The sequence below is a fragment of the Ptychodera flava genome, chromosome 21 (assembly GCF_041260155.1).
Source record: "Ptychodera flava strain L36383 chromosome 21, AS_Pfla_20210202, whole genome shotgun sequence".
Taxonomy (NCBI): Eukaryota; Metazoa; Hemichordata; class Enteropneusta; family Ptychoderidae; genus Ptychodera; species Ptychodera flava.
The window spans coordinates 13,127,304-13,150,773 of NC_091948.1; the positions used below are offsets into that span (position 1 = coordinate 13,127,304).

General features: G+C 39.1%; 2 protein-coding genes across 3 annotated transcripts in view; one reads left to right on the forward strand and one right to left on the reverse strand.

The window, feature by feature from the left end:
- Window positions 1–19,522, reverse strand: part of LOC139121442 (neuronal acetylcholine receptor subunit alpha-10-like) — a 64,185-nt gene extending 44,663 nt beyond the window's left edge. The window contains exon 1 of one of the 2 annotated variants that reach the window (XM_070686308.1): window positions 19,149–19,522. The gene's annotated coding sequence lies outside the window, so the exon portion shown is untranslated. Of the gene's footprint in view, window positions 1–9,335; window positions 9,467–19,148 lie in introns of those variants that run through there. The other variant, XM_070686309.1, reaches the window with a different exon arrangement.
- LOC139121443 (neuronal acetylcholine receptor subunit alpha-9-I-like) overlaps window positions 19,297–23,470 on the forward strand; it is a 75,150-nt gene continuing 70,976 nt past the window's right edge. The window contains exon 1 of the mRNA XM_070686310.1: window positions 19,297–19,647. The gene's annotated coding sequence lies outside the window, so the exon portion shown is untranslated. The remainder of the gene's footprint in view (window positions 19,648–23,470) is intronic.

Genomic DNA, 23,470 nt, shown 5'->3' on the forward strand with positions numbered 1-23,470 from the left:
AAAACAAGTGAAGAAATCAATCAAAACACGCGTAATATAAGGGAAAATAATGCAAAAAAGGATAAAATAATTGATCTCATCAAAGATAGAGAAAGAAAAAGTAAATTACTTTCCTGATACAGTTTCAAATATATGTAATTATTATACATCTACCATCGAGAACGATAGAATTTTGCGTGCCCTAAAAAAGCCGTACAGAACGCCCGTTCCATAACACGTACGGTTTCAAGGCGCCCCATCTCCTGCGGCCGTATATAGTATCTGCGCGTTCACTGATGAGAGCCAGAACATGTTTCGCGCGCACTCTGTACGTACGTGTGTAGTGCACACACACTATCCAGAACTTGCAGAAGCGCGTCCGAGATAGCGCTCCACACTTGCGCTATAAATCGGAAGAAACATTGTTGACATTGCACGAAAAAGTCATTACTCTGACAATTTGATGCCCCAGTCACAAATTTAAGATGTACAATAATAAGGTTATTACGAAAATACCGCAAAGGATGTACTCGTACATTGGCGCCGCGCATCGCCCTCCGCTTCGCGTCGGGCCACACGCTGCGCCAATGTCCTTGTGCATCCTTTGCGGTATTTTCGTAATAACCTCATAATATGTATAATGCTAGTCTAGAGGAATTGAAGTAAAAAATATCGACTACAGCTGCCACTACTGCTGTGGCCTTACTCGTCATCATCCTGAGATAGTTACACTTGAACTTTAGGACCAGGGGTGATGGTCGAGTGCAAATGTTGCAGAGCAGTTTCTCTACTCAGTTCACGCGATTTATCGAGTAATACCAACAATCCCTACGCGCTTTTTGTTTCGTCTTCCTGCCTTTGATGATTGATTGTAATAGTGACACCCCGTGCAGCTTTACTGCACGCAATTTGTTGTAACTTTGGCGAAGATGTTTTGCCACAATTCAACTTACCTCATCAACTTTTTATAAACCTATTCAATGCCAATAAAGGCGTACCCAACCCTTAACACTTAAATGACACCTTTACTCATTTCACTTAGCCAGAAGTGACTTTCCAGCAGCTGCATGTACTTAAGCCCCGAGGGTTCTAACATTTAACATGCTCGCTACGTGTTCATACAAAAGTAGAACAAAATCCTTACGAAGTTTTAAATATTTCAAAATGAAATTTTGATTGGCGATTACGTTTGTTATATTATGACATTTTCACACCCTAATAACATGCCTTACAGTCATTGCTCGCTTTTCGACTGACTAAAAATCTACTTAGTTTTGGTAACAATATACACTCTGTATCAAGTATGCGATAGTAAAACGCGATGACTTGCGAGTTCCATGCCACAACTAAAGGTCGTTCCCTCCCCTGGTCTCACGGATATGTAGAAATGTGAGAATTTAATTCAAATACTGTGACACAAATCTGGCGTGGTTTTGGGGCTAATTGACTGCTAACATGGCCCCAATCAGAGACCAATATAAAGTAAAAATAAATCACAATTTCTGGAGGATTTCGATGACACCGACCTGTTTCTAACAAAAAAACAACATTTCGAGTGACCTGATAAATATAGTCACAAGAGACGCTTGAGTCCGAAACAGTGGTTTCTCACACAGTTCCGTGTGGTTCGGTACATAACGGCCGCCGCGTGGTATGCATAGAAAAATAGGATTTACCCTCATTTTTCTATGCATACCACGCGGCGGCCGTTATGTATCGAGCCACACGGAACTGTGGTTTCCCACTTCAAAACGTACCTCATATCTATTCCATGAATATTTCAAAGTAAATTCTGAAAACTTTACGTAATTTTAGAGATGCATGTCGACGAATAAAAATAGTCTTTACTGTGTTTTGTTTATCCTCATTGCTTTCTCGTTGGCTCCTTGAGTCAAGACCATTGATTGTCCAGAGTTGTACATATTTTACAAAAGGGAACGACTTGCAGAATATTGGAAAGGCCTCGTTGGTTCCAACGATCGCTCAGCGAGGACTAAATTCCGCTTAAACTTACATTTACTAGCTATACGTACAAGACGTGCCCAAGGCCCATTTGGTTTGCGACTGCGCGATGCGTCATGGTAATTTTCAATTTATTGAACAATCAATCTTAAAAGCTCTGCCTTGTTGACACCAGCAGGGTTGTTGATCTTCCCGAGACGACCTCTGCAAAATATACATATATGTAGATAGATAACAGAAGAGTAATCCGGTATTCTCTTAACGATGCAGCATTTCGAATAAAGTTAGTTAAATTTGAACCGTTCTCTTGTCTTTTATCATCCTTCGAAAATTCGCACTTTCAATTTACTCTTGGTTCGTTATACAATAAAATCATTTGCGGTAACGCTGTTTCGGAGAACAATTTCGTAATTTCTCCCAGGAAAAACAAACGAGCTATAATTAAAACAGGCCCCCGGCCTCCCGACTTTAATAGCTTAATGGGGTTAAAGTACACAATATATCTATCAATTTAACAAAATCAACGCCGAATTTCGCGACACGCGTGTCATTCAGTCGGGTAATTAGAGATGCCCGTTTCATGATAATCCATTTCAGAGTATCATTACAGTGGCGCTGACAAGTCGAAGAGCCTGCTCAACTAGCAACGACAATAAATAATCTATTGGCGGGGAGTACTCTACTGAATCAAACTTCATACAAGCTTTCTCATTGAATTAACAACTTCAATAGCTGATGTACACACGTCACACTAGCCGTGTGCACAGACAGAAGTTATAATATATTGCAACATGTTTTCATATTTAACTGACCGCTAACTAACCGCGACAAAAAGTAGCTTACAGGTCTTTTTCTGTTGAGCTAAATAATAATACCGCCGGAAGTGACGACACAACAATTGAATAATTTGCATCGATGAAAAGGGATGAAACGTATAGAAGTACCGCCTTTTTCTAACTACTCTGAGACTCCCGACAGAGTTGTAAGCGGTTTACAGGTCTTTCCCGCTAAAACAGAGCAGAATAATAATAACGCAGAAAGTGACGACACAGCATTTAAATAATTTGCATCTGATGAAATCAATAAGGTATATGAACCGTCTCTTTATAATAATGCTCTCCCGATGGAGCTGCAATGCCATGGCCACGTGGATCCAAAATACCTTCCAAAGAATTCAGCACTGCAGCTCCATCGGAAGTAGTTGGGTGCGGCGAAACATGACGGTCTCGGGGTCTGGTAACGCACGGCCCCTCAGGGTAATAAACTCGCGCTATAACCCGAATAAAGACCAGGTTATAGGTATTTTATAACACATCACACGCTCATGTTGTGTTATGTTACAGTTTTTAATGTGTTTTGATATTTCACACCGCAACAATCCATTGTGACAAGTTTACTTGGCGATATAGCGGTTACAGTAGCATATGGTACTACTTTCTTCCAAAAAATATTCTGAGCAAATCGAGCAAAATCCTTGGTTGCACTCGAATCTTTTTCATCTGTGAGCTGTTCAAGTTCCTACGCCGTTGGGATTAAAAGTCTATCTGCTTTAGAGAGAGGCTCGTCGCTCTTCCCGGGCGCACATCACATTTTAGTCACCCGCCATTGTGTCAAAGCTGCAGGCGACTCTACGGTCACGTGACCGGCAACTTTTCCAAATTTGGTCAAAACTATTTCCCTGGGGATATAGTTTTTCAAAAATTACCCTCTGATGTCACTTTTGTCGATTCTCTGGGGACTAGACGTATCTATTTTCTCGTCACGTGACGTATTCTGGCGAATCGCGACACGGAATGAGCATGTGGCCTGAGCATTGATAGAATCGAGCGAATGCTACTCAACGTGTGGAAGTGTACACTCTAAACGTTCAAAAGAAAGCTTGGTAAACCCCATAACACATGAACCTGATGGCGTATACTTGCAAAATTGTTAGTTGCATTAACGTAGCATGTCTAAACATGAATGTGTTTTGTCACGAGGACATTTACATAACCAGTACCACACTGTAATTAGTAAATAGTGGTCTTACCGTCTTTGACGACAGAGCCATACTCTTATTGTTACGAGCTGTTCTACAATAATCCATAACTACATCAAAGTATGATAGTTAAATGTTATGGCTCATTGAAGGTTGAGACCTATTCGCGTACCTTTCACTTACTGCAACTCCTCAGAAAAACAGAACAAGTAACATTGGTACAATTTACTTCAAACTGTAACTGTCTGTAACTACGATACAATTTTCTCGAAAGGAAATTTACGTAACCTGCAATAGCGAAGCCTTGATGTGACAACACACATCAAGAATATTTGAATGGCAATTTTGCAATCTCCTCAATTTTGGTGATGGCAAATTTAGGATTGAACAGTTGTACTTTGAATGAAATGATAGGCTAATGGGGACGACATTCCCGGATTATTGAGTATCATATTGTTAACTCAGCTAGGGGTTTGAGTGTGATGACCTAATGTCGGTGGCCTTTGAAAAGAGTGGCATATTCCCAGTGGCATGTGCGAGTGACAGAAATTCCACCCTTTACATTGCAAGAAATACTACCCTTATCTGAAAATAAGGCACTTGCATCAAGCGATACTGACAAAATGTTTTTGAATAAAAGTTTGAATTTTAGATCTGAAAATGTTCTGTATTTCATACAATGCGCAAAGAATTTTTTCTGAGTGAAAAAGTGAATCGATAATTATATATTCATGATAGCAATCTCTGCAATTGGTGAACGATATTAGCCATTCTCAACGTAAAAAGAACAACGTAATAAATAAGTTAATCTTATGAATATGTAATATCAGAACTGGATAATGTCAAATAAACTGACAAAATGGTCGCCCTTGTTTGCCGACCAAAAATATTACTATTATTATGCTCGGGATGTAAACGAAACGGTACTTTGATGACACATGGGGCAAACATTTCTCACTGTCTTTTTTTGATACGTTTTGTTGTCTCAATCGGTGATTGAATTTCTACTCATGCAAATAATTTAATTTAAAAATGATTCCATCCGGTTTTCTCACACGTACCAATTTCGCCACGTCTGCCGCAGTGAATAAAAGGAATCAATACATGCAAATATAACCTGCATTATCGTCTGCTTATGTTGACAGCACTGACGTAATATCATTATTTGTTCAGAATTACAATTATGTTCGGTGTAAACGAGGCTTTCTCACTGTGCACCCGGAAGCACAGTTACTCAGAGTAAGGCTACAATTGCTGTTATTGCTATTGTTATTGTTATTGTTGTTACTGCTTTTGTTATTGTTGTTGCTGCTACTGTTTTATTTCGAAATGTAGGCTAATTTCCCATTTTATACTAATACTGCATCGTGATGGGGCTTCGACATTGATAGCTTTTTCACAGTCGGGACGCTATTTCTTTCAACACATTTCCCAGCATGCAGCTTCAAACATACCAGTCTTGTTTAATTTTCCTCTCTGACGAGTGGTACTGTACAAAGCATGGCGTGATAGGCAAACAAACATGACCTTGGATATGATTGCTCCAGTTTTTTGTCACCCCTAAAACGTTACAGCAATGACTTTTATCAGTACTAATTACGATGGATCTTTTAATCATGACTTAATTAGTTGATGAGAATTTTCCGTTGAACTAATTTAACATCTTGTTGTGGTGATTCGGATCATTAACTCTCTTTGTTGGCGAAGACAACTTCGGCTGAAAATTAATTCATTTTGAGAGAAGATGTTGCATCAATTATTCTTCTGGAGCCGGGGAATTAGACGGCATTGCGCTCAATTCAGAATACGAGGTCAAATGTTGCGAAACGACTGACGAATTATGATCTAATATCACTATCGCTACAGTGGTAAATCGACCTTGCGGTGGGCGACACAAACATTCTGCCTCAAATTTGTTCACGATGCATTATGTTACCGTGAGGTTCACTTATTCGAACGCTCTCAGAGCAATTGTTTTATCACTATTTCTGTTGTGGAATTGCGATCGTCCCGGTCCTTCATATTCTCATCAAAATAGAAATCCAGCCAAAATAGATTGTATATATTTTAAATTTCAATGGAATCGTGATAATAATATTCCCTAAATACCCGATCGTTCCTTTGTTTCAAATTTCACAGTCGCATTTAGAGTTGGAGTTGAACAGTTTTAATGAGACCAATTATTCACTCGTTCTTGAATACAATGCTGACGTTATGACAACTATAACCCAGTCAACTCATTAAGTTAATGAAATGTTCTTTTTTTTGGGAAGCAATGATTAACTGCCGCGAAAATGATGAATGAGCAATATCAATACTGCTTTTCCTGGTCACGATACCAACATATCTTTGACTAATTACGCCTACACTGCCGAGAAAGACGGCGCCCGGTGACAGAACAGAGTTTTCTTGGAAGACAATTTATCTTCTCCGTGCGAAAACGACTTGAGATCTCAGGCTAAGTTCTCTCTAGCCTTGTGGACGTTGATTGTCTAATTATTCACCCTGAACAGTGAATAGAACGTGTAAAATACGGATCAAATTCAGTTAATGAGAATGGGGCTTCGACCTAAAACTGTGCTCACACTCGACGAACCCTTGACACACAGTGAGGAAGACCTTTCCCGACGTAGAAATTGTTGTTGCAGACCCCCTGCTCATAATACTGACGACTCAACAACGAAACACTTTGTTTCCCCCACGGGACGTAACATACACGAACTCCTTTTTTGCTTATTGGATTTTGAAAGCACAAAAGACGCCTAATTCATTTACAATGCGTTGAAAATTTATATGATGGGCGCTATTACCAGGACTTGTATATCACGTGTCTCACCTTTAAGTACACATATCAACCTACAATGAAAGAAGGGCAAAAAGCAAAACCAGCCGCGATAAGGAACACCATGTATTTTGTTTTAAAAGTGGGTCATTCAATGAAGCAGCCACTTGACTGGAATTCAGATAAATGAAATGTACCATAAAAATTTAAACCAAAAAGTCTTATTGTTGTTGACTTTGTCAAAATTTATTCAAAAGATGATCAGGGAGTTAGGTCTGAAATTAACCAAATTACGCTTTATAACGGTCTTTTAGTGTCACAAGTTTATGTGTTTCAGAGCACAACAATAAAGCCATGTGCAGAAAAGACTGTATTTGATTTTCCCCAGCTTTGTTGCCGCTGTGTAAAGAACTACTGATATTTCCCGTCAATGCTAATCGATAGATAACCACAAATGAGTGTTTGAAACTCACGTGGTGAAAGCAATTGAACAGGGAAGCTTAAGTGTCCGCAACAGATTTTACCATTTTGTGATGAAATCAGAATCAGCATGAGTAAGAGGCAATAATGGGGAACAATTCCTTGCCTGATCTAGGCCTAGGCAAAGTGTACTAACACCAACCAGAGTAATACTGATATCTTAGACAAACGTTAATACGCTTAATTTATAACACGTGTTTTACTGTAAACTTCTTCGCCAAATTAATCGCAAAATATGACTAGATGGACCACGCTGTTACTATTTATTTTCCGAAGACGTTTTTTCTTAAATTGGTTTAAAATAGAATTCCCCTCAGGGACAGATATTCGGACTCTCAAACGTTTACAAGACTTTTTCTGATCAATCGGTGGTGTGGCCTCACTTTGAAACTCTTTGAGTAAATCAAGTTTTTACCAGTTTATTTTTGTGAAAATCGAAAATTTTACCCCATAGAGTTAACACAGGAATGGCGGCCATTTAGAATTTCAAATATCGGTAAATTTTAGGTAACGTGTTTCAATCACTATAGCGGTACTGTAGCAAAATTTGCACGGTGTCCCCTGATTTTTATCTTTGATTTGGTAAAGAGAATAAAGTTGAAACTTTTCATTGAGGAAAGTTTGAGCAAAAGTTCAAGTCTTTCACTTTCTAGGCGCATACTAATTTGATGGCGTTGTTCTACGAGTTGTTTCATTGTGGAGATCACTCGTTCCGTAGAGAAATGCACAGCCTGCAATTATTAGTGTAAATAGGGGTTACAGCATCAAAAAGTGCCACTTATCACGTAAACGACTGAATAATCTATCATATACAGGCAGTTCAAGGATCAAATACAAACATATACATTGGTTGATTTCGCTTGCCACATCCTAGGGTGTTTCAGGTCGTTGACGGATGAAAACAAAGTCGCAAAAGAGAGAATTCTTGAAGTCGTATGCGCACTAGAAATCCATTTTGACTCTGTGACACCGTGGAGAGCAAAGCAAAAGCGTCATAGATAATGATTGTTAGTTGTGTTCACTTACTATACATTTTTTCCCTTTTGACAAAACAGTTGTATTAGTACTGCTTTGGTATTTTCATGTATTACTGAAAGTCCATCAAAATTAGAATAAAACTTACCATTTTGCCCATATTCCTATAATGCGTGTAAAGTTTATTGACACTGTGAATACACCTCACAATTTAAACGAATTAGAGTCCAAAACAGCCTTGTCAATTTCAGCGATGTTAACATATTCAAAGCACGTACGATATTAACGTAGTTGGTGCTTGTGCGGTGCATGAGGGCTGAATGTAGCATAGCGCTTGGAATGCTAGCTTTTGTAAAATTTCGTAAGACCATATTAAAAATATACAAATATTGATGCATACTGTTGCTATCCGGAGGCCGGAGTAAGTACATTCTCTGTCTACTCAGACAGGTAGGTGAGTATGAATCGAAAATAGTAAAATACAAACAAATGAATTTGCCTTTGTTTTACAGTCTTGTCACAGAGAATATAAATTTCAGTGGCGGTGTTCTCTCGCATAGACAATGGTTGTGATAGGACTGTCTTGGAGACGTATTTTGTCACAATAAAAAGACACGGCTTTGTTTTGCGAGAAAACTTTCGCCAGGAATTCTGCGAGAAAAGTTTGCGTTCTGTTTCGAACAAACTTCGAAAACCTAGATGTGCGGACGTAAAACAAAAAAAAATACTTACACCGGCCTAATTGACACCGAACTACAAATGTTGTAGTTCGCTTTACTAGTGAGTTAAAGACATCTTGTCTCTGCACAGCTCGACGCCGCAGATCTCTCTCAACTAATTCGTCAAATAGCAAAAGCCGTCGATTCGGACAAAAATAACTACTCCAGTGAACTACACTGGAGTAGTTTTATAACACTGGAGCGTTCACGCCTCGTCATCAGTACAGCAGCTGATTTATACAGTGCAAATTTAATATTGGTAAGACAAACAGACATGATTTCGTAATTCATAGCACGATGCCCGTCTCGCGTCAACGAATATTTTGACAAATCTCGGAGGACCCTTGCAATAAAAACATTATTGGAAAGGTGCATGCCCGCGCAACACACCGAGCATTTAGGTGACATTTCAATTCGAATGTGAGGTTGCGAATCTGAGTAGGAAGAAGTGTTTTCTTACCTTAATCCTAACTATTGTATTCAGTGTTGAATTCAACCGAGCACCAAGTGTTATACATGTGTGTTTGTATTAGCGTTGTATTAGTACCTCCATGCTCCGCCCGCTATGTATATACAGTCGTTTTATTGGTCCAGCAGTACAGAATGATGACGTAAGCAAGCGGTCAGTACATCACACAACCAGAAAACGAAGACACGGAACTTTTTTGAATATTGCCGAAGCAAATTAGCCGGCCTCTCTTTCATTTTCACAAAGCCAAGAGCCGCGCAATATTTCCTTTCAAAGTTATGTGGGAGTTTTCAAACCACGCGTTCCCAGTTTCGCAAATGTCGACACGAAAGTCAAACATTTCGATTCTCGGAACACGACCCCATGACTTCACTTCGCCCACATCCTGTTATCCTAAACGGCTCAGCGTATCATGGCGATGATTCAGGCCGTTGAACTGCTTTTCTATCGTGAACCCTTTGAAACGGCGTGTCCTGATAATATACGGATTGATTTCAACTTTCAGCTATACCCGCTGGTATGAGTTCATTCAACCAACCAAAAAAAATTGCCGTTGGCGTTCCAAGACTTTTAATCTTTTTGACATATATAACGAATCTGTACCATCGCATTTCTCATGCATCAAACAGCTGCGCGACTGGAACGTCCTCATTTCCATGAAAAAGCTCGGGGCGTTTATCGATTTTCCATGCATCCTCGTTGTAGACACATTTGGTACCGTTTATCTTTTGTAACAGCATCGCCTAATGTCAATACTGAACCGAAACAGATAAATGTTTGCATATTGATTATATTCTTATTAATGATCACGCAATTAACCCTTGCGAATAACCTATCTCTGGCGGACGCAGCGTTAAGGTAACATGTGCCTCGAAATCTAAAAACTTTAAACCTTTGCTCAAGCTTTCGTGAAAGAAACTTTCAAACATTCTTATTCAAAGTCAATAATAAAAATCAGGGGTTACCGCGCATAGTCTAGTTCTAGAGAAACAAACTGCCTTAAAGTTCGGAGATTTGACATTCGAAATGGCCGCCGTCCCTGTGTTAACTCAATGGAAAGATTTCAATTTTCAATTTTCGCAAAATATAGAACTGTGAAAACTTTATTCACTCCGAGAGCTTCAGAGTAAGACCCACACAAGTCGTCCAGCCGTAAAGTATTGTAATTGTAAAATTTGAGAGTCCGAATATCTGTCCCGGAGGCGCGTTCTACCTCAATACAAATAACGCTCTAAAGAAAAAAAGCGGAGGGAGAACAGTCCTACGCGAACACTATCGAAGCGTTTTGTAATCTTCTGGGACACGTTTCATTATTTTGCCGAGAGTTGACAGTTGTGACTACGGGACCAGTAACTCGTTCAAACCAATCAGCCTTAGTTTTATTGTATTTCAGTATTTTTGCCACGTTTATGAAATACAGCATCTTGTCTACTCACAAAGTCATGCCGAAATGCCTAATTTACAAGTTATCAACAAGGCGTGTATATTTACAATGGTTTATATTATTGTTTAAAGACTATATTTAGGTCTTGAATGCAATTCATTCATTGTCAACAAAATTTACCCACTGTATCGCACAGGGAAGTCTTGTACTTTTTATTTCAACAAACTTTCGGGATAAACATCTAGGGTTACAGTTACAACCTGCTATAGGGTAGAATGCGCCTCGGGGATAGGTACATGTATCTTGACTCTAAAACTTTTACAATATTCTTTTAGCCTGCCACTTGTGGGGGCTCATTTTGAAGCAAGTTTCACTGACTTGTTTTTTTGGAAATTCATAATTGTGTTTTCCCCATAAAGATAATACAGGGATGCCGGCCATTTTTAATTTCAAATATCTGTAAACAATGCGTAATTTGTTTCTCTAGGTACCAAAATTTTTACGATGACCCCTATTTTTATTCTTCTTGACTTTGAAGGAGAATGGTTGAAAGTTTGCTTGAGGAAAGTTTTAGCAAAGGTTTAAATCTTTCTATAATGGTCGGGGACAAAATTTTGTCAGGGAAGCAAAGTACAAAAGGTTGTAGACTTGCTTGGAAAATAGATAAAACAATTTTACTGCAATGGTACTTTTACAAGAAAGGTATTGTATCACTGAATACACTCGCAAACGAAATATAATTTAGAATATCAAGAAGTCCGTTTTTACTTCAAAGTAGAGTCTTTTCCACTGCTATGCTAACCACGTGCACCTTCACGTGGCTTACAGTAAATTGGGTAAGGCCACGCTGCACGTGTATCGCTGTAGGAGCTGTAATAGTGTCAGAGAACAGATTGCACGGAATGCACCAATGGGAAACCGCGTTTCACCTGATGCTTTCGGTACCTATGACGACAATGACGTTTTCTGTAGTTTGTGTCAGAATTAGTTTAAAAAAAACAAAAAAAGCACTTTTTTAGATTAAATGTCTCCCATGCAGCGGCGAGAAGATATCCTTCTTCTGCGGTAGGCCAAATTCAAACTCTTCTGCGCAGAATCATCAAGTCCCTCCAACTTTTTTCCAAGAAACGTTTTCAACAACGGATTTATAGCCTTTTGAGCCGTGATTGGCTCGGTCTTCTTTTCACAATTTGCATAGAGCTGTCTGTAACTCATACATCTTTGTTCATTTCCTCCAGTAAATAAGGTCGCCAGTCGAAGTAAACAGAGAGCTTTTCACGGAATGTAATCGTCAATCTTCTGCGGGGGAAAAAGATTTATCGATTTCCTATTGTCGACTTCCTCTCGCGTTTGCCAGATGGAGCGCCTCATTATTTCATCATGGACAGCTTCATTACGATCCCTAAGTCTTCTTGCATCATGGTTATTTGCGATGCTGTAATTTTTGTCATATTCACACTTTCACAGCTCGACGAAATTATCTGCTGACCACTGTTACTGACTTTAATCAAAGGATAAGTAGTTTTAAGTAGCGTCCGCTCGGTTCGCTACAGTGGCCATTGGTACCATATAGGGCACTGAGTTACAGTTCATGCACAGTTTTACCACACGGTACTGATCCACAAGACACTGCCCTGACCCCATCCTTAAGAAAAGCCCCCCAAAGTAGGTGGAAAATGTCCAAGTGCTCTACAGTAATCTTCATTACACCACTGTATAGGTTACCAATGTCGTCCGGGCACATTGACTGTCACGTTACTTAACGATGTACCACGCAATACTCTATATTACTCGAGATGTCATGATCATTTGACATAAGGGTAAAATTTGTACGATAGTTTGCTATCTTCTATTTGTTTTTGAGTTATAATTATTAACCGAAAACTCTATCGTTTGCGTTTTTGAATCAAGTAACGATTCTTTGTGATTTTTTTTTTGCACATCGCTGACTCCGTCCGACTCAGCAAAACACCTAGACAAGGGCTTTTCAAGGGGTGTGATGATCGTAAACATTCACTGGGAAAGGAGTTCTAAAATCACCACGGTGGTTTAATTATTCTTCAACGATCACAGTTCACCGCCACTGATAGCCAGTCCGAAAGGACATCGATAGCACTTATAAGTTAACAGCATCACAGAACACGACGGCGTCTCATCAGTAACGATGTAAACCGTCTCTCAGTGGCATTCAAACGACTTGTGCGATTTTATCACACTCTTATCTGGGTCTGTTCCGTGCACTTAGAACAACACATTGCTATCAACGTGTGCCCCTTATACAGTCACAACGGCCAAACGGTCAATTTTGCATTAAACAGCACAAAAATTGGCATTTGATCGCATTCTAAAACTTCATTGATGGGTATAATTTAGCGCTCAGGAAATCACATCGCTATCACTTTCACTGAGCGGAGGCACATAGTTAAATTAAAAGTTGATCGAGTCCTGGAATTGCTTAATGTCAAAAGAGGCGACCCCTTAATCTTTTTCACATACGCAATGGATCAGTCGAGCTCCGCCCAGGGAAGACGGAACTGGTGTAGACACCCATCCAGAGAGAATCTAAATAGAGATCATGTTTTGATTTTTCCGAACTTAAGAGATTACTTTCCGAGAAAACTTACTCACAACTATGTGTGGGGTTTATCGATTTAGAAAATAAATCGTCTTTATTGCTGTATGTTTCATCGTTCATTCCACAGTGAAACAGATAGATAACGGCAAGTCACGTTCGGGATTAAATTTAGCAAGCAGTGGGCTGTACGAGAAATATGACATCCTGGAGAGACGAATTAAACCCGGATCCCAGACTCTTTAGCTCGCCAATAAAGGATTATTCTCTCGATGGAACCCACTACCAAATCATATGTGGAGTCAATTGAGCAGTAACTAAACATTAATTTATCTCAATAGAATAGATCATGCGTCTAAGTATCTCTTTTCTGACATAATTCAATGTCCATCTTTGTAATAGTGTTGACATTATATGATTGTCAATAACTATGCAACAATGTATGGTTTATTTCCCATAAATGGCTTTGCTGTGACAATAACTACCACTTTTACTGGTCTATGGTCGTGTTCGCATCAGCGCCACGGTGAATAGACAAGACAAAGCTGTAACTGTTATTGTATTTTCCAAACCCAAAATGTTATATGAAAATATCTTACATGAAGACCTTGAACCCGGGTTATATAAACCGGTCCATAATCCGCATATACATTGTCATAAGGCCAGAGAAAAAAAAATCTTGTTCATCGGATTTTTTGGACCAAGTCCCAGGAGCGGCGAGCGAAATTTTTTTTATTTTTTTTTTTAGGCCGAAGGTAAACGCGGTTCTCTGGCATTTTTGCACAGATGCAGACAAGGCAAGATAATTGTTTCCCTTTTTACCAGAAATATCTCAGACAAAAAACACTGATACTGGTAACTGAATTCAATACTATATTTCCCAACAATAACATGGGCCATTACATTCACAATTAGTGTTTGCACAACATATTCTGAGCATTTCAACATTCTCTCAGAATAAAACTGAAATGTACAGCAAATCACTGAAATTCAACAACTCAGTATTGTCCTTTAATATTGTCCTGGTGGGACCTAGCATCTGAGTTTTTTCATTTTACTTTGGCCCCATGTTTTGGCCTCTTTACCACTGTCTATATATACACAGTTTACACAATGGTCTAACAACACTGTACTGTGCACGTGATTGGAATGAAGTTATATAGTCATTATTCAGATCGTACTTTAACATCGACGCAACCATGTGTTTTGTCATTGCCGTAAATTTTATACTTTCGATGCAATAATGCCAATTTTCATTCAATCGGATGCACCATCCATCTGCTGTCACGATCTTGTTGAACAAATCGCCGAACGTAATATCAGGACAAACACTGAATAGCGTCTCTGGAACTAACTGTTGGCCATCACGTCGAATGTTGGCGATCAAATTAATACTCATGATGTGACATGTACTAACCTTTACAAAACGAGCAAATTTCTGGCCAAATCGACCCACTTCGCGTCGTGATTCGCCAAATTCAGACGTCACAACAACGTGTTGGCGGTCAACTAAGTCCGAACACGTATGAAGTCTCATTCAAAATCCCGTGCCCGCGAAAACCCGACACAGTGTAGGGCGCCACCAGCGGCAGTACTAAAAATATTTGTAATGCTGAAGTAAGAATTTGCCGCGATCAAAAAAAAAAAAAAAAAATCCAAATATGCCAAAGTAGAAGCGGCGATTCCGATGAACTATTTATTTTTTCTTCCTGGCCTAATATAGTTTTTTTTTTGATAGCGCGTGTTCGCAACTTTGAAGATTCAGTTCAGGAAAAATCATAAGTACAAGACCGCTTTTAAGTACAGAAAGAATTTTCTGTTTTTGAAGCAACCGAGACAGCCGATTAATACCAAAGTCCTTAAGACTTATTTAAGAACTTTGGAAACTTTGGTAACTTTGGAAAATTTAAGATTTTCCTTTCCCATTTGGCTTCTTTTTGAATCGTTTAAAATGCTATAGCATGATCAGGTTAACGCCCTGAGAAATGTGTATAAAACTTCCGAGTTGTCGTATTACTTACACGTACATGTCATTCCCTCCTAAAGTCCTAAAAAGTTCACTGATGTGAGAACTAATTAAAAAGTTGAAAGGCCCGGTGGTGAAGATCTGTTTTTAACCATCATAAAATCACAAGAGAGAAATTCTCCTTAGTTGAAGATTCTAGCTGATAAATATAGCTTCTGCTGATAGATAAGATAACAGAAACCAAAAAGGTCAGGTGTCGGTGCGTTAAAAGAGAGGTACAGTAAGTTGTCATGCAAGAAAATTGAATTACGTTTTATCACCCAGGGAAATCTTATTAGCGTCTGTAATTGCCTGGTGAGTGACCTTCAGGGCATTCTGCGCAAACGTAAGCTTGGACGTCCCTTTGAGAGACGGGTCCAAGGTAAATAATAAAGAAGAGGCTGATTGACTTTCAAAGATATTCTATCTAGCAGTCATCTTTGACATGCACGGTGAAAATTTATGAGAGCATAGAAAACCGAGGGACACAGATAAACGAGCAAAGCTTATAGAATGAGTCGTCTTCGTTGTTGTTCACTGATTGTAGACTATTAGGCCAATAAAAATGAAAAGTTTGTTTCTCATCCTCGCGCGCGTCGATTCCGACCCGCTGCGTCAACCTTTTTTCTGCTCATGAGTAAATAAAATGAAAAAAAAACACCGCAAAAATACGCGACGATAGTGCAGAACACAGTGCTGTATGAAACAGAACTGTAATCAAAATAACTGACACTAAAATTCCATTCAGAACTGTACACATACGTCACTGTTATATCAAGCTGTCAAAACTGTGCATTGCTGCACTAAAAGTTAAAACACAGAACTGTTGCTGCACAAAAATACTAAAGCAACACTGCTGTGCATTTATCTCTGCGTGCATTCCTATGCTGTTTTCATGTTTTTTGCACGTTCTTATTGGTTGAAGAATAAACAAAATGAGAAGGAAAAAAAACACGTCACCGCATCATTTTTGCGATATGTCTAGCATGAGAAACAAACTATTTATTTTTCTCGGCCTCATAGCTATTTTGATGTTCCTACGATCTTATGAAAATGACAGACCTCAAACTTTTCACTTTGGAACGACTCTTGTTTCAAAACTATCGAGATGAAGTACAGGCGATATTATCATTATGTCAGGAGCTTGTCGAACGGTATCACAATATTTTCAAGTTGAATGCGTACGACAGACTGAATACCGTTATCAGTAAATGAACAGTCAAAATTTTGAAACAGCGTCAGGTTCATTTTGTGGAAATGCGGAGCAAAAGTCGATTCCTGGAAAACATTGACGAGAAGCTGGAAGCGTCAATTTTCATGGCTTCATGTTTATTTTACCCGCGACCATAAATTTTATGTTACATAGTCGGGGGCATTGACCTATAATTTTTACGACGCCGCCCGAACCCCGAACCACCATAGCGGTTCATCGTTTGAATTTCACGGCGTCGCACCTGTTGCTGTGGAATGCCTAGTTACCCAGTCGACGTGCAGTATGACCTTGCCCAGAAGATAAGGAAATGGTCGCTTCACCTGTTTTCCTTTCACCATGATCACGCAGTGAACATAGAACCCCGCGGGCGACCGAGAAAGAGAGCCTACAAAACGCCATTTTACAAGACGTGTGTGGCCGCTTCATCGGCAAACCTTAACTGTTTTATTTCCAATGTAACTTTTGCTCATAAAGTCTAAAAAATACTCTAGCAAGTGAAAGGTCAGGCCCTAACCAGGCATGCAGTGGGTGGTTAAAAGAATTCGAACCATCTCTTAGCAAAGCGAACCTCTCTGTAGCCTCAACGAGTCCCTTTTGAACGGTTAAAAGCAAAGCAAGGCAGTCTTGTCAAGCATGTAATCCTGTATCTCTCGAAAAATCAAAGTATCACGGATATTGTTAAGGAATGCAGGTTCTAGTTACAGAAATATTTAACCGACGTTTCTAGCATTGTCGACGCGCATAACTTCGGCGTCTAATACATTTTGACAACATAGCTTCTAAATTTACAGTCAAGCGATAAGCTTATACCAACGTAGTACCGCGTAACTATATATCTCACGTTATGACTCAGTTAGTCTTGATGTCGTGTGGTTTCACTGAGACCTAACATGATGTACAGTAACAGCTATACAGCTGCATCTCTTCAAATTCGATTCTATATTGCATTCTAAGCGTATCCCTGCAACAGGTTTTTGGAGGCACCGACGTTCGATTGTTTGGGTCCAAATCAAGCAAAGAAGATTATAAATACACCTGCTCATGTAAGAAATGATGACCATATAGAAAACATTGAGACAGATTTTAAACAGACTTCACCAAAATGTGCAGGAGTCGGTTTCTCCAACGTAATTCTTCAGCGAGATCGCAGAAAGGAGGAATTATCCGCCGGCCAGCGATCCTGACCAGTTTGTGCCGTTGCTTCGTTCGGACACATTTTGAAATGTTCAAAGTTTACATTTACAAGGTATTTTCCCAAGTGAACTCAGTAAGTCAGCGCCTAAAATTTGTCGAATTTTGAAATCAAAAGTTGCTGTCTTCTCTGCGTAAGATCCAATTATAAACAGAAAGTTCGATTTGCGGATATAATATGATAAGTGCTCAACACCTGTAATTTCTAATACTTTTCGAAACCACTCCTCAAAAGTGTTATAAGTGTGAGAAATTTCATCTTCCAAAAGTTTATACGCCGATACACATATTACTTTACGACGCATGCGTTGCCAGATATCATGAATATTATTCTGTAGCAGCATCGCGCCTTTTCATTCTTAGTTTTTTATATATGAACATATCTGTCCATCATAAAGACTGACTCATAAAAAGAATGCAGTTTGTTCTTTTGCAAATAAAGGTCAAAGGTCACTCTGCTCCTCTTTGCCTATTCTCAATATTAAACTTTCTTTGTAAAGTTCATTGAAGGATGCTTTTTTTAAACTTGTCACTTTGTAATTTCAATTGCTCTTCATGCTACATATAAGATGTCGTGTGTGCCTTAAGGTAGAACGCGCCTCGGGGACAGATATTCGGACTCTCATATTTCTGCAAGTCTTTTCTAATCTACCACTTATGGGGGTTGATTTTAAAGCTCTTGGAGAAAGAAAACTTTTCAGCGTCTTATAGTTGTTCGAAAATCTCAAATCTATTTTTTCCCATAGAGTTAACACAGGGATGTCTGCCATTTTGAATTCCAAATATCGCAAAAGGTTGGGTAATTTGTTTTCCTAGTTCCAAACTATGCACGGTGACCCCCGATTTATATTGTTGATTTGGAAGAGAATGTTCGAACGTTTCATTTGGGAACATTTGAGCAAAAGTTTAAGTCTCCCACTCTCGAGGCGCATCTTACCTGAATGTTTCTGTATTTTGACACGCCAACTCACTTAAATTTGATCAAACTCAAGCCAAGCTATATTGCAGGTGCGGTCGTTATTTGATATGGTGCGACATTTCTGTTGAAAGCGGAAAATATATTACAGATTTTATCATTTCGAAAACAGTCGGTTGTAAATCGGTCACATGCCTATCGTAAAAGATTCATATTTTAGTATTTCATTCGTGGCAATGGAAGATATTGAGTCCGACGATTTAACCTACTCGGGCGTAAAAAGCATTAGGACTGTCAACAGCTCTGTGAAATCTTCAACCTGACTAGTTGTGTTCCCGGAATTGTTACTAATATAACCAATACATTGTGAACTGCCGAGCAAATTTGCACTGTCTATGTATAAAGAAATTTCATTGTACATTTCTTTAGACTCTATACGTCATTAGCAACGAGTGATGTACTCCGTATGGCAGTTACTCGCCGCCGTGGAAACATCAACGTTTGTGAAAAGCTCTTTACTCACCTGAAAGGCTTCATATTCCTAAATGAGGATATCTACGCCATCGAGTTTGAATCGGCAGGTCAACAGATATCGCACTGAAGCGTGGGAGTGTTTTCTCAGACGCTCGCACGTAAGAGATATACTTGGATATGATAAACGGTTCTCGTCTGACTCCGACGAAACTTCAGTTGTTACGAGGAAGTCGCTATCGCCCCCTTCTTTTGACGAGAGATCGACGACACAATTTCATCGTCAGCTTGCCCTACCAGGATATCGTGGATTCGCGCTGACTTCGCGCTGTGACGTCACCGCTCTGCTATTTGGTGATGGCGGTATCTAAATGAGCGCGAGAGTTGTATGGACAGGACTCTCCGAGACGCTGTATTTGGTCGAATGACGTGGGGCGGCAACAGTCCTGCAGTCGTGACTCCTCCGTACAGCCGCTTCTAAAGACCAAACGAAGTATTCATTTTGATAGTCACGCACTATTTATCGTACGACAGTGATCTCACTATTTGAGGTAGGTAGATATTATCAGAGTTGACAAATACGCTCATTTTCAGATGCGTGGCGATTAATATACTATATTAATTAACCATAAGAGTCCCGCCGTTTTGAGCAAATGGAAAGCGGGAAAGTAGCAGGCACTTCTTTTTTTTCCATTTTTCGGTCTGTCACTCTTAATTAGTGTTACCACTATTTCCATACATATATGAGTACAACAGGAACAGGTACGTTGGTCCATCGTCACAGACAATTTTCCAGCGGATACCGATCTCGGGCCCAAACACGGCTGAACCTGTGCGATCAATTTCTTGCAGAGCGCCGGCTGAACCTGTGCGATCAATTTCTTGCAGAGCGCCGCCATAACAAATGCATGTAAGTCATACACTAAAGCGCGTGTGTAGGAAATGATGTAATTTTTCATGTCATTGCCACATATTGCAAGAAACAACGTTTAGTCCCTTCAGTCCTGAGTCTGAGATTTGCTAAAATGTCTGACTCTTTGGAATATTATATATAGCCTGAAGCACGGACCATAAAAATATGCATGTCCTAATTTCGTAAGGTCTCCAGTTCCTGTTATTTTGCCGTAGTCAGCCTTGTACATATTAATTTCCGATTATTTCAAGGATCCGTTTTCATGCGATTATACAAAACTCGTCAAATCATCGCAACACTAGAAGAATATGCGGCTATCCGATATTCGTGTATCGTATGCGGACATATCGATTTAGTCTGAAAGCCCTGCGTGCATCCAGCAACTGAAAGCGGCAGCTAACGCACGGACTTGATGGCACTCGTAATAAAATCCGCTGCATTGGCCATGCTCCGGCGCGCATCGTTGTCAACCGTGAAATACACAACACGGGACGACATTCTGAGCGAATAACTCGACAACGTCAATTTTGTGATTGCCCTGCGGGACACCGAGATGTCATCTTCGACGGTTTGACGTTGTCCTAGTGTAGCAATCATCCCGTGTGACCGTCCCTGCTGACTTTTGAAGGCCTTTAGAGACGGCTTGATAATAAGATATGAAAATATATCATACCAACGTAACTGCTATAGCGTTTGGACTATTTCGTTTCGGCAAGAGATTTTAACAATTATCTTTTTAATAGATCGCAGAATTTGTCAAAGTCAATTACAAGTTTTCTGTTTATATACTCTTTGATAACAAGGTCACAATTTTGAAGATGTAAACATGTTAATAATTTTCCTATTAAGAAGACATCGCTTGTGAAATATCATTTATGAAAAGTTGAACGATCTCACTACATCACCACATCAAATGTATCTTTCGAAGGCCTCTATTGACAAACTGTCAAGATGGCAGCCCTAATTGCGGTTAATTGGCCGGGACAAACAGGGCTTTAATACAAAGTGTAAATCATCCATTCAACTATCAATAATGATAATTAAGTTAATATTTTCCACTCAATAAAGCCTCAAAGTGTGATGCTAACAGACAGACTTCATTGCATGCGAAAAGGCGGACACATTTGTCCTCGCATAATTTGATGGGGAGCGTTAGGGAAGTGTAGAGAGCAGGGAATAGGATTTCAACCAAGGTACATTCACCGTATGATCACTCAGTGTTTTTCTATCGGAGATAGGGCACCTATTTTATTAGTGTGTATGCTATTGTCGGCAACATAACACGTTGGCAGTCACCGTGCTTTGATCCCTTTGGGAAAGAATGCGCGTCTTAAAAGCGTTTTCGGACATATCAAAATCTAACAGTATTTCGATGTTTTACAGCCTTTGTTTATAGCTTCAAAGTATTGAGGCAACACTATTGATAAAATTGATAATAATCTTCGGCCTCCGGCATTCGAAGGGCATAATCTCGTGTAAAAGATCACGAAACCAGTGATTAAGGGGGCATTTATTAAATTTATTAGATTTAAAACAAAAGTAAATATCCTCAACAATCTTGTTATGTATTTTTATTAGCCTTTGTTGAAGCCACCTTGAAAATTGAAATCCAAATCGTTTTCAATCAAACCGAGACGCATCCATGATGGTCAATAGGACATATACCCGATAGGAGATGCAAACCATTTCTCATGTAAATAATCAAGTTCGGCGTGATTTGGTTTTCTTGTGCAGGACTCTAAATGCAAATCTTATCTTCCTCCATTTCATTTTCAATTTAGCTGGTTTTCCTTGAGCCAAGTATTGGGAAAGGTAGTAAATCCTATTTTCTCTGGCTAGGGGCTTTTTACCATACCACAATCAATTCTGGCATAATAACAAGGTAACACTCCATTTTACTTCGAACTTAGACTAGCAAGGATCCAAAGGCACATGAAATAATGCGATTACCTTTAAGCGTGAAGTACGAACATGACAACCTCGTGAGCTTGGCTGCCATTACCCATTTCGCGCTGATTCGCAGTCAGAACAACCAATCGCCTTTTAGCTCTAACAACATAATTAATGTATGTTCCCGTTAACAACGTTAATTTCCTGTCTCTCCAAAACGTATATGTCATCTTAAACAGATCTGATAAAATGGTTTTAGAACACCGGAGGAAATTCGCAAATACAAACGAAACGTATTTACGTTACAGCCCCAGAGTCATACGTGACTTTGATCCAAATATGTCGGACAAAGTGGCTAAATGAGACTTTACTCATGCTTTAATATGGAATATTCTTCATAAAGTAAATACAAACAACAATCACGCCTTGATGACGTTAAATTGTCTATTACTCAGAGTAGGTTCTAGTAGAGGGCGTGTCTGTCATTACGACAGGCTACGTGAAAGCTAACGTAGATCTGATTTGATTTTGATAGACGTGATCTGCATAACTAGGGGTCGTTTGCATAATTAATAAATCTATGCATTGGGCTGATATTTCAAGAATTACTCCACCAAATGTAATGAAAATATGCAGGTATTAAAACTGTTCTATGCTCTTGCTTTGCCGAAAGTTTGATGGGCGTAGCATACAGATTTTAAGAACATTTGCATATTTAATGATTTCCTGTAATACCGATTTTGACTGTATTCCTGCTATATATTATGTTGTAAGATCTATAACCATGACGTGCTAATCTTTAGCTCATTTGCATATTTCGTGAATTTCAATAATTAGGCTATATATCTATATTGGGAGCTCGGATTTGGACCGTACCTCTACTTTAAACTGATCATATTAGGTCAACTCTTGTTGTAACTATGATGAGCATGATATTCTTACTACAAGCTAATTTGCATATCTAATGAATTTCTGTAATAAGGCTATCTATCAATACCAAGTGCACCGATTTTAATAGCACCTTTGCTATAACACTTAGGTCTATTTTTTAAGTTTTAGGAGCAGACGATTATTAGTACTAGTTTATTTACATATTTAATTAATTTCTGTAATTGGGCTATATATCAATATTTAACTTTCGCCTTGTTGTATCGTGTATTAATGAGACAATATAGAAGGAAAAAGGGGAAAATCCAAGATGAAAAAATTCTTCGAAAATAATTGTCTTTATAAGTATGTTAAGTTCAATCCTATGTAATATGATATATCCTAGAATAAAATAAACCCATGGGTTGGTCATGATAAAAAAAGAAAGTGGTGACAGAGGTATCCGTAGCAGTCTCTGAGATTGTCCTTATGGTGAATCGATCAGAAAGTCGTATTATCATTTTCTTCATCGGTAATTTGACGACAGGAATATTATACCAATGTTATTAAGGCAAAACCAAATTAGTTGTAATTATTTGAATTATAAGGAAGACTTAGGTGGTCACAGCGCATCAAAAGGAATGAATCAGAAACATGGTATGGGAGCAGCAGTTTATAATGGTGGCTGTACTTAAGCTGGTGAC